Consider the following 8184-nt stretch of genomic DNA (forward strand, 5'->3'; position numbering starts at 1 on the left):
AGAGAATGAAATCACACCAGAGAATACACACTGGAGAGAAACCTTTTGGCTGTGATCAATGTGGGAAGAGTTTTACTCAGTCAAGCGGCCTGAATCACACACGCAGGAGAGAAACCAGATAACACACACAGGAGAGAAACCAGGAGAGAAATATAGCTGTGATCAATGTGGGAAGAGTTTTGCTACATCTGTCTATCTGAAGATACACCTGAAGATACACTGTAATCAATGTGGGAAGAGTTTTACTCAGAAGCCTGAAACACACAGGAGAGAAATCCTTATAGCTGTAATCAATGTGGGAAGAGTTTTACTCAGTGCAGCCTGATATCACACCAGCGGACACACACATGAGAGAAACCTTATGGCTATGATCAATGTGACAAGAGATAGATAACATATATCTGTCAAACATCAGAAAATACAGTTGTTTCATATCAATGAAATATTGTCACAATGTAGAATGTTGTAACATTGTAGTAGGAGTATTCTAATGATGTCACAATGTAGAATGTTGTAACATTGTAGTAGGAGTATTCTAATGATGTCACAATGTAGAATGTTGTAACATTGTAGTAGGAGTATTCTAATGATGTCACAATGTAGAATGTTGTAACATTGTAGTAGGAGTATTTGAATGAATTTCACAATGTAGAACCCTAAACGTTTGCCCCCTGTTCAATTTGATGAATTGATTTCAGCATGATATGGATATTAGCCTCTGGGGAAGAATCCAGGCTCTGAATTGAATGAGTTCTATTTATGTGATTTAACAAAAAGATCAGGTGTGATGTTAATGTTTGTATGTTTTGTATTGTTTATAAAATATATATTTTCAGGTATTTTTTCATAACTTAATTTCAACGTACTTGCAGCTTATACACCTATAATCAATGTTATTAACAATCTAACATCACTCCAGTATTTATTGACAACATTCAAGCGCTAATTGTCTTTATTCCACTACTGAAGAAGCATGACTCAAATCACCTCATATTTCAAACATTCAGCCTGACAAAGATATGTTTTATTATTCCATGCCTCAACAATCACATTTGCTTTTGATATTTTTTCCAATTCATGTAACATTTAGTTTTTGGGGGTTTCTTGATGGAGAACATAACAACAAACAATGGAGTAAAACAAGTTTATAATTTGTATTGGATGTTGCATCCAATTGTTAATATTTGAATCAATGACATTTCCTTAAAATGCTCAGTCTTTCAGTTAAGTTTCTGTTTGTTGTGTACTAAAATTTCAATTTGCAGCCATTTTTGCATCCATGTCTGAAATGTGCTGTATAAATAAAGCTTGATCTGATCATATTTCAAAACAAATTAACTCAGTGACCAACCAATCAACAGACTCTTGCTAAACCAATGAACAAATATGTGCAAAGGCATATTTTGGTCCATCTTAGACTGAATTTATATTGTCTTTCATGCTATCTTCTACCTTGTCATTATAGCGCATGGTCCATCTTAGTATGAAAAACAGTATCAATTCAGTGCATGGTATGTAAGTTTAGTATCACTTTTCAACCAACCCAGTGCATTTGTTGAAAATGAAAAATGTTTAAATGAACAATACATCAAAGGATCAAACTACTGAAAACTGAAACAGACAAATGGATCAAACAGATCAATCCCACTTTTCCAGCCTGCTGAAGGCGTGGTGGAGTGGTGAACACCACCCCCGGCTCTACCAGGGGCTTGAGGTGGTCTCCCACAGCTCTGCTTATGTCATGTTCTGTGGCCTTGCCGTTCCATTTCTTGACTGCCCCTGCAACACAGAAAGAAATATATTTAGTAATATTATATAAAACTCTCAAAGTAATGGATATGGAGCATTTATGGCCTCAGTTACACCTGGCACCTAAATGTGATTTCTGTCATCCGATCGCTCCATTAGGTTCAGATCTAACAGGATGGGCCTTTGACGCAGTCAAGCCACCAAATATGCATAAGCAATGTAAAGAGATGTGGGGAAAAGTAAATTCTACACAAATTACCTTCATAATATCAAAGAACAAATGTTTGTGTCTGAGGGGAAATTAACTTTCATACAGCCAAAAGGGGTGAGAAATTACACCAATATCAGTGGACAATTTGTACTAATGTAAATAAACATGGATGATGGAACATATTACCTTTTGCTTACGTGATGAACCATTAAGGGGACATAAATATTTACCATCTTTGACCTCTCACCTCTCTGGCTGTAGAAGTGTTCTTCCTAACCAGTCCCTCAACAGCTCTCTGACTGAGCTCCACCCTCACTGGGTCTTCAGAGGAGAGGAAGGCTGAGGAGGGATGGAAGGATGAATGGATCAGTCAGTCAATAAAGTGTAGAGCTGCTGTCTGACAAAATCACTATTTTAGTAGTTCATTAAAGGAAATAAGGCTTTATGACTGCTGAATACCAACTATTAATCACTTAGATCATGTATTTTCAGGTAGAGATAGATCCTTGGGAAGTCACTAGCCCGTTGAAGTTGACATTTACAATGGTTAAGGTAGGGTTGAGGGTAGGGATGTCCCAAGGATCCCAGATAGCATTGACCATTGTGCATTCTTCTGTCTCTTTTACATAGCAGGTGATGGGTTCTGACTTCTGAACTTGAAAAAATGAAATATCCGTATAATGTGAAATTGAATGAAACAATAATGTATGTTGATGCTAATATGATGTACAATATTCCATGATGTTTCTATATGATAATAATAGCCTAATATATTTAATATGCCATACACTATTTTTTTTACAGTTTCACTAATTACTTTTTATTAACTTCATTGGAGCAGCAGCGCTGACTGCCCAATTATTATGATTCAACATCAGTTCACCGTCTCACCTCATACTGTATTGGAGCAGCAGCAGCTGACTGCCCAGTTCAACAGTTCAGTTCACCGTCTCACCTCAGTTACTCAGTTCACCGTCTTACTGTATTGGAGCAGCAGCAGCTGACTGCCCAGTTCAACAGTTCAGTTCACTGTTGATGCTCAGTTCACCGTCTCATCATATGTTTTGAATCTGAGAGTTCAACATCAGTTCAGTCTCACCTCTTACTGATTACAACTGCCCAGTTCAAAATGAAGGCAGTTCAACTGGAGTTGTTTGATGCTAAATCATCATGTTTTGAATCTGAGAGTAAATAGATCCGATTACCCAAAAATGAAGGGTCCAACTGGAGTTGTTCTCGGATCCCCTAAGAACCGTAGGGTTCTTGGTCAATAAAAAACAGCCCCAAAAGGTTCTTCAAAGAACTTGTTAGAAGGTGGGTTCATCGAGGAACCTCCGTTGTTGCTGGACTTTTTCCGGGAACTTCGCAATTACAACTGAAAACGATGGTGACAAGTTTGGATGCGACAACAAGTTAAAAAGGTTAAGTTGGGTTGATTTTTGGCTCTGAATATGTCTAGAAATAATAATTACAATAATATAACATACTAATAATGAATAACGAAGACAATGATGGTTTTCTGTGAATATCTTCCGTAACGTTACTATAGTTCATTACCGTAAATATTAGAAAGCCGGGTTTGATCGTCGGCGTTGTATGAGCTACAGTACAGTACCGTTATCTAGCTAGATAACGTTGTGTCCTAACTAGGCACAACTAGGTTTGGATTATTTCCCTCAACTATATTCGTTCCCATATATTGTTTATCGTTTCCATAAAGCCAACATGGCTTTACACTCATTAACGTAAGTTTCCGATCTAGAGCAGTTCTCAGTTTTGTGATAATGAACTAGCAAACGTTAACTAACTAACTAAGGACGGTGACCTGTCCAGGACGGTGACCTGTCCAGACGAGATGTACAACGAACTGAATCGTCAATGGAGGTCTTTCTCTTTATATAGCCTGCTACAGCCAGCAATACTATTAACTCACAAGGGGGCATAACGTTACATGGACAATACTATCCCATTTTGGAAACGTTACATGGACAATACTATCCCATTTTGGAAACGTTACATGGACAATACTATCCCATTTTTTAATTTTGGAAACGTTACATCGTTAATTATCTTAATTATCTTTTCAGAACTTCTCAGAAATTAATCAAGTCCATGGAATGGATATAGACAAAAAGAGAATTCAATGACTAGCAGAGGTAGAGAGGCGAGGCAGGGGTGAGGACATCATCCTGCTATTTTGACAGTCCCTGAAGGAAAATACAGAAGAGGGATTTGCTCTTATTCCTTCCCTTTCTCTAATGTATTTTGTAATAAAATTAGCAAGTGTAGTAAGATCAATGCTTTACTTTACTAGGACTGGAGACCACAGCAGCGATCCTGCTCTTGCCCTACCTCTTCAATGAGGACCCGAGTGGCCTTTATGTCCGTGACATGGTATGCTTATGCACCATTCATCTGTTTCTTCATAAACATAGGTGTGCATGCTTATATAAAACTACAGCTGAACATTTGTTATGGTCTTTGTTAATTGTATGTGTATTAATCTTTTCTTACTTTTGTTGACACAGATTTCACCGCTCTTCACTCCTTTACTGCACATCGGTGGAAATCCATTTCACCATGAGAGTGAAATCCCGCTGGCCTTTGATGGGGAGAACATCCACGCCCTCGAGGACGTCTCCATGGGACTTGGGGCTCTGCTTCGGCTGTATTTTTTTTTTTCCCTTAAATTTCCCAAAAATGTCAGAAAAACACTTATGTTATTAAGTTACTGTGTTCTGGGGATAAGAGAAGTTGGGTGAAGTTACCAGGGCCGGTCATAAAGATGGCAAACTTCCTAACATAACTAGGTGAATATGATATACACACTAAAGCTGAAAAATCTGCATTTATTACCAAGTCTACAATGTTGTTAGTTTACCTATGATTCATTTTTAATGTATGTTGTTTTTATGTTGTTTTTATTGTACATCATCATTTGTAAAAAAAAAAATTGTTGGGTAAATTGTTTTGTAAATATTAATTCACATTTGTCGTGCCACTAAATAAACAATTAATTATTTAAGTCAATATTGTCAATATTATTATAATATGTTTTTATAATGGAGGGAAGGTGGACAGGGAGTTAAAAAATGAACCCCAAAGGTTCTTTGAGGAACCATGATAAGGGGTTCTTCAAATAACATATAGGGGTTCCCACAAAAGGTTCTTCAAATAACTGTTTTAGCTTTTTGTCTGAAAGTTATTTTCTCAACTGCGATACCAACTCCAGTCAGCAGATGGCGATGTGTGTCTTTCAGGTGATTCTGCCACTGTGACGTATAATCTAGTGGATGGGACGCTCCTTCAACATCAACAGTTAGTCAGACACTTTGGTTCACTCAAACTTGATGGAAAAAAGGTTTATTCAATAAATCTAGCAACTCCTCTCATACTGGGAAGACCCCCACAGGCCTTAAGGGCAGTTTTATTTCAAATGTAGTACCCGGACTGAGAAAATCCTATAAGCGTTTTATAGTTCCATCCTTAGGGTAACTTACCGTAAGTGGACACACTCCCATCAGTTTCTGAGACAACTGCCCAGACTTTGCAGACTGTTTAATGATGCTTAAACCTCATCTTTATCAAATTATCCATTAAAGATACCAACTTAAAACCTAGGTTTGTCTACATATGGGTTGTTTAAATTGTATCTAATTATATTCCCAGTTTTACTTTATCAAATCTCTAGTAATCATTAAACACACATACAATTCATCATATGTTCATATATTCACAGAATCCATATAAAACGTAAGAAAATCTTAGCTACTCACGAAAACCATTACATTTGCTTTTTCAAGGACTCTCCATAGCTAAGAAGCAGCTCTCCAAACATACTCCCAGCAGAATAAAAAAATAACATTTTGTTTCCCAGACAATGACCATAGGATCCTCAACTGTTCTCTAACCTTCCAGAGACCACGGCAAAATCAAGCCTCCCAGGAACTATAGACCTTCCGCTGCTTTCTAAAATATCATCCCGTTTATTATCCAAATTTCAATAATCTGAGTAAGCATATTTCTATATGTTACTATCCAAACGTCAGATTAAGACTCATTTCCACATTCACACAACTCTCATATCAGTCACACAATGCTATTCCCAAACATACCTAATCAATTAGTTTTTCAACAATATTTTTACCTGCAGGAATATTTTCACATTTCTATCTCATGGTTAGTTCCTAGGATAATGCAACTCATACTTTATACTCAGAGCCTCCTGACTGGGAGTTTACACCTCCACACAGGAATACACACTCCGAGCCTCCTGACTGGGCCCTGTTTACACCCCCACACAGGAGTACACACTCAGATCCTGACTCGGCCCTGTTTACGCCTCCAAGGTGCCCCCTCACATAGGAATACACACTCAGAGCCTACGAGGATTTTCTAAAAACTCTCACCTTTAAAAAAACTTGGTGTATAGAATCTGCTCGCTGCCTCTCAGGTCTAAGGTGGGTCCATCTGCTCCGTTCCCGAAGTGTGGTCTCCATGAGATTCCAAGTTTGAGGGATCCCTCGAGGATGATTTACCCAGGTCGTCAGGAGCGGGTCACCAAGTCAAGATTCACATTGCCAAATGTGGTTGTTAATTTCTTTAATATCAAATGAGAAACAAACTTATCACACAAGTCAGATTTATTCTTAAACTAAATCTTTATTCACTTATTAATAAGGGAGCAGGTCAATACAACACACACATATAAAGTGAATCAATTGAGTGCTCTACAATAATATTGGCTGGTCAACAAATCACCCCCAGATGATTCGTTGAGAGCCACGAGACAAAAGTACAAAGGTCTTTTATAGCTAAGATACACCCCTTTCAACCTACATGACCAACAACAGATGTATAGAACGGGTCACAAGGTTAAGATTTGTATGAAAGATACTTATAATTCTCAGCAGACAGTATCTGCTGTAAAAACAGTACTCTGTGTAGAAACCAGGGTCTGGCCCTGAGGTCATCTCTCCCTGGTACCATATAGAACAGAAACATTAACTCATAATCTGGAATACTGTCTCTTTAGGTTTTAATCACCCAAAATACATTGTAAATCTCCTGTCAGTGTTTTCTCCCAGAGGCCCATCCTCAGTAGAACACAGACACAATAGTTCTAAGAACCCTCTATTCTGTTGCATAAAACAACCATTTGATACAATAAAAGTACAATAACATAATCTTGCAATTTTGCTCTCACAGTGTCCACTGAAAGTTGACTAGTAACAACAACTGGGACCTAAAAGACACCCACCATTAGACCCACTTTTAAATCTGCCCAAGAAAACTCAAACAAATTGTAAAAACCCACAACAAACTTAAAAACAGAGCCCCAAACCAAAACAGTGCAGTTTCAATAACGGAAAAGAATAAGAGATAAAACTCAAAATCAAAACACATTCTGGCTCAACTTCCCACTTAAGACAAAAACAAAATTTTTGACTGCCCACCCCAGAATAATCAACAACCAAGTTTTCCTTTACCACGGACATGTCTATTTCAAGAGGAAACTCCTGCGATATCCGTAATAACTTTCCCCTCCCCAACTCAGCTCTCTCTTTCAGGGTTCACTAGATAGGCATGTTGTTGGATCTGGGCCAAAGTCCCCAAATCATGCTCTAGAACATTTGGTTTGTCACATGTGAGATAAACGCCCCATATTCTAAAAACAGGCACCAATCCCTCCAAATGTAATCGTCCTCACAAAAAGCTTGGTCAGTGGTTGCATGAATGTCCCCCCACTCCTTCCCCCCATCTAAACACACTGGCTCAACGCAAACCCCTCAGAGATAATCCAACCAAGTTCCCCTTCAAGAGGAAACCCTCTGATATCCGTAATAACTTTCCACCTTCATGTCTCACTTTTCACTATAATGTTGTTGATCTCCAGTCTCATGCTCCTAGAAATTTGGTTTGCACATGTGAGAATTCACCTGATTTTCAACAATGTCAATCTCCAAAAAATTGTCATGTTTGAATAAATATCACTATCAAATGTTACATGAAATGTAAATATGAAATATTTGATTGCATAGTCATATTTTCAACGTCTTTTCAATATAATTTTGCTTGGTGGGATAGCCCAATGTCAAAACACAGTTTTAACGTGTCCAAATCAATAAAATATGCAGGAACAGTTTGGGGATAAATTGAAAACCTAAACATAACATGTGCTATTACACAAACATCTGCCACAACAATCAGATTACTTGTATTTT

General features: G+C 37.8%; 1 long non-coding RNA gene across 1 annotated transcript; it reads right to left on the reverse strand.

Moving 5' to 3' along the window:
• Nucleotides 1–1284: 1284 nt before the first annotated feature.
• Nucleotides 1285–7227, reverse strand: LOC135567115 (uncharacterized). The gene is made up of 4 exons (XR_010462255.1): nucleotides 6370–7227; nucleotides 4475–4626; nucleotides 2208–2299; nucleotides 1285–1779 (listed from the first exon to the last, which is right to left on the reverse strand). It is a non-coding gene; the product is annotated as an uncharacterized LOC135567115 (long non-coding RNA).
• Nucleotides 7228–8184: the final 957 nt, after the last annotated feature.

Source organism: Oncorhynchus nerka, unplaced genomic scaffold (genome assembly GCF_034236695.1).
Source record: "Oncorhynchus nerka isolate Pitt River unplaced genomic scaffold, Oner_Uvic_2.0 unplaced_scaffold_2618, whole genome shotgun sequence".
Classification (NCBI taxonomy): Eukaryota; Metazoa; Chordata; class Actinopteri; order Salmoniformes; family Salmonidae; genus Oncorhynchus; species Oncorhynchus nerka.